This window comes from Strigops habroptila, chromosome Z, assembly GCF_004027225.2.
Source record: "Strigops habroptila isolate Jane chromosome Z, bStrHab1.2.pri, whole genome shotgun sequence".
NCBI classification, from domain to species: Eukaryota; Metazoa; Chordata; class Aves; order Psittaciformes; family Psittacidae; genus Strigops; species Strigops habroptila.
This window is the reverse complement of record NC_044302.2, coordinates 64,992,281-64,996,757: the sequence shown is the minus strand read 5'-3', so window position 1 is coordinate 64,996,757 and position 4,477 is coordinate 64,992,281. Positions and strand designations below refer to the sequence as shown.

At 43.6% G+C, this 4,477-nt stretch overlaps 1 pseudogene; it reads left to right on the top strand.

Moving 5' to 3' along the window:
* The first annotated feature begins 1,440 nt into the window (after positions 1-1,440).
* LOC115601035 lies at positions 1,441-3,481 on the top strand (annotated as a pseudogene).
* The last annotated feature ends 996 nt before the right edge of the window (positions 3,482-4,477 follow it).

The following is a 4,477-nucleotide window of genomic DNA, read 5'->3' as shown; positions in this document are numbered from 1 at the left end:
GCTGAAGAGAAAGAGAACGATTAAAAAGTCTCAGTGCTGAAATTCTGTTCCTGAAGTGGGAAAAACCTTTCTCCAATGAACATCTATCAGCTGAAATGAGGAAGACACTTAGACAAACTATAGATAACTACAAATAACATGTAAGGTTTCTCCACAGAATATAAGTTTACAATTTAAATCCCTCTATAAACTCCCTTTCTAAAATAAGTTAATAAAGAGTTACAGCCCAGGTCTCCCACTCACATGTGTGCCTTCAACAACAAGCTGCTTAAACAGTGCTCAGCTGCTCACTCACTCACTCCACTCCTATGGGGAGAGAATCAGAAGGGCAAAAGTGAGAAAACTTGTTGGTTGAGATGAAGACATTTCAATAAGTGAAGGACAAAAAATTAAAAATCCACACCATATGATGCAAAAACAATAGCTTGTAACCAGCAGATTGCTGCCCAGCCTGTTCCCAAGCAAAAGTTACTTTGGAAAAACTCCCACCTCTCTCCAGTCTTTATTACTGAACACGATGTTGTAAGGCATGGGGTATCTCTATGGCTAATTCACATTACATTTGTCTTACATTTGTCCCCACCCAGCCTCTTGCACACTCGCAACCTACACACTGGGGGGTCAGAGTGAGAAATAGAGGAGTTCTTGATGCTGTGCAAGCACAGTTCAGCAACAGCTAGAACATAAACGAGTTATCAACACAGTTTCTGTCACAAAAGCTACAGCACCATATGGTCTTTCTAGGAAGAAAATTAACTCCATTCTAGTACAATCTCTACCTTATTCCACACCATTTGCATTATGCTCAGGTATTGCATTATTCGATGTATTTTCTTCAGCTACCGCCTCCTTTCCCTACCCTTTGATATACACACAGATATCATTTCCTTCATCTATCGATCATCGCCATGCAAATTTCCATTCAAATGTCCCTTCAGTTAGTTTAGTCCATAAGTTGGGTTCCACTTGTTGTGATGGTCATTCAAGACAGGATAGATGATATGCTGAGTTGGACTGTTGGATCATTGGTGCGTTTGCCTGGTTCCTTACAAGGTTAATCCTCCATTGTTTTGGGTGACTCCTGCTTTGATACTTTTGACACAGAACTATGGCATCATACAGCAATGGCAACATACAACCCAGATCATGGGTTATCTTCACCCAATATTAAATCTCCTTGAGGTGCACATTGGATTTCCCTGTCCTTTTTCTTTATTCACCAAGTGCATCCAGGTTGTTGTGCAAAAGCCATCCCATGAATGGGTTTGCCTTTCCGTAAGGAAGGAGTAACTCGTACTTTCTCAGAGTGTTGCTGACGTACATTATAGGGTCTTTATGTCCTTCCACGGTATGTAGAGGTTTTGTGTGGGCAAGACCAGATTGATTAGCAGATCTGTTAGTGTTACTCAGCCATGTTGGTTCTGCTGGATTTGTATCCCAATGCTTAAAGGTCCCAGCACCCATCATTCCATTGAAGTTTTTAACCCTTCAGTCAAAGGATGGTGTGTGATAGAGGATGTGGTAGGTCCAGATGTCTGTAAGCCCAGTAGTCAGATTTCTGGAGTCCTTTGCTGCCATGAGGCCCAGGATGGTGTTTCAGGCAGTGATATGTGTTACAGGGCATGCTTCTGGCCACCTGGTAATCACTTCCACTGTTGTAAGCAAGTGGCATTTGCCTTGGGGTGTTCGTGGCAGTGTGCCTGCTTGGCTTTCTTGATTATGGCACTTTTTGCATTTGCAAAAAATGTCTTCATCTCAGCTAACAAGTTTTGCATTTGCAAAATATATATGACCGTATTAATGCCCTGCAAAAGGATCGTCATCTGCGGGACGGCAAGGGCAAGGCAGTTGTGTGTGCAGTGTCGGGCACAACATTGGTGGCTGCTGTAACAGAATGATAAGGCAGAAAAACACGAGACGCAGATCATAGAGTCTTTGCAATTATTAGCAGAGTCCTTACAGCAACAACTATAGGATGTAAGAGAGAACTTAGCAGAGAAACAGCAAAAATATGTGTTGCTGTAAAAGGCCTTGAGGGACAACTTAATAAAAGGAGATTATCCTGAAGGGCAAGTAGAAGCTGTAGGGGAGCCTTCTGTGGTCCAACAGGTTACCCCTGTGTACCCACAGGACAACTTGCAGGAGTTACGAGCTCGTGCAGATCAGGGCGTGCCACAAATGCAGCTGATAGTAAAAAGAGAATATGCATACGAGGACGACCAGGAAAATTGCCCTCAAGTGGCTACAAAAGAGACACCTTATTCTCCAACTGAATTGGCAAAATTAAAAAGGGATTATGGTAGGAATCCAGGAGAAATGGAAACTGAATATGTATGGCGAGTTTCCCTGATGGGAGGAGACCAGGTTTTGTTAACAGAACAGGAAGTGGATGGGTATTGGGGCCCCAGGGTGTTTTTAACAACAAATGATCGCTGGGCACCTTGGTCTCTTACCCAGAGAGCTGCTTATTGGTGGGTGGTCTTAATCCGTTGTAGCATGGAGATCCACTGGCAATAACTGGGAATATTGATCAATTAGTGGAAAATGTCCAAAAGGCAGCTTGTTTACAGATGATGTATGATTGAACGTTAGATACAACACTAAGCTCACCTATGATCATAGAATCATAGAATCATAGAATAGTAAGGGTTGGAAAGGACCTTAAGATCACCTAGTTCCAACCCTCCTGCCATGGGCAGGGACACCTTGCACTAAACCATGTGATCCAAGGCTCTGTCCAACCTGGCCTTGAACACCGCCAGGGAGGGAGCATCCACAACCTCCCTGGGCAACCCATTCCACTGCTTCACCACCCTCACTGTAAAGAACTTCTTTCTTATATCTAATCTAAACTTCCCCTGTTTTAAGTTTGATGCTGCTTGTGAAACCAGAACGTATTTAACCAGACACTGTTAATTCAGGGGTTGCCAGATGTTCTGAAGCTTATTGGCATACAGTTGCAGGGGCAAATTCAAACCCTATACCCTCTGGAAAGACTAGCTGCAGTACTGGGGACATTGATGGGACATACGAATACTAATACCAATCCTTGCTCAACTTCGCAGCCTAGCTCTTACGGCAGGCACCTAAACGGTGGACCTGCGGAGAAGTTGCACAAAAATTAATAGATGATGATCAAAAATATGGGCCAGTGTGGGGAATGACAAAAGACAGCAAAAACATTAGGCAAACTAAAGTTAAAAATGATGAGACAGCGACTGTGTCTAGTCGCCCGCCTCCTTCACGCAGTGACAAAACGCGACTCTATACCAGACAAAGCCTCTGGGAAGAGGGTTGCAGGTTAGGAATTCTGAGAGAAGTAATGGATGGACTAGCAACAGATAAATTACACAAATTGGTGGCTGGGTGGCCAAAGCTGGATATGCAAACTAAAATGGGGTCAGGAACAAAACGCAGCCCAAATGCCCCTCCATCAATTGATCTGGGAGTAGAGACTTCCTTACAGGAGTCGGGGAACTAGATGCCTCTCCCCTTCAAGAGGAGTGGGGGGTAGGGGGAATTCATATGTGCAGAAGACAAATAACCATTAAAAACACGTGGGATTTACTGCTTACCGCTTTGGTGGGCCCACAGCGGGTTCCAATTAGCTTCTTGATAGACACTGTGGCTCAAATTTCAGCATTAACGATTTCTGATGCACACTGGAGTGGTGTAGTCATAAAACAATCAAGCAGTATGACTTTAAATGCTTTTGGAATAGCACAACCAGTCGCTACTGCACGAGTTACATTGTGGCTGCCGGGAGAAGAAACTCCTCTTACAACAAGGATGACAATTGGTAAATTCTCCTTAAATTTGTTGGGCATTGACGTCTTCCAAGGGCGAACTGGGCAGGATTCTGTGGGAAAGCTGTGGTCATTTGGAGTTGTACTGTTATCAGTAAAATTATTGCAAACAGCTCCCTCCTTGCCACCATCAAGAACAGCAAATGTAAAGCAGTATCCTTTACCTTTGGGAGCAAGGGATGGGATAATTTCAGTGATTGAGAATTTAAAGGAGCGAGGTATAATCACCTCAGCTACATCTCCGTTTAACTCTCCTGTTTGGCCTATACGGAAACCAAATGGTAAATGGCTATTGATTATCGACGCCTGAATGCAAATACAGGACCACTAACAGCAGCGGTACCAAACATTGCAGAATTAATTGTCAAAATACAAAAAGGAGCACATCAAGTTATGGCTACTATTGATGTGAAAGTTATATTTTTTATGATACCTTTGCAGTTAGAGGATCAGGACCATTTTGCCTTCACCTGAGACGGTCAGCAGTATACCTTTACACATCTGCCTCGGGGGTATAAACACTCTACCACACTGGCACATCATGCCCTAGCTCAGGAGTTGTCCGTGGTTTCTGTACCCTCCAATGTCAGAGTTTATCACTACATCAACGATATGCTCATTAGAGGACAAGAGACAGAACCCGTGCAACAGACGCAAGAAGCTACTATAAC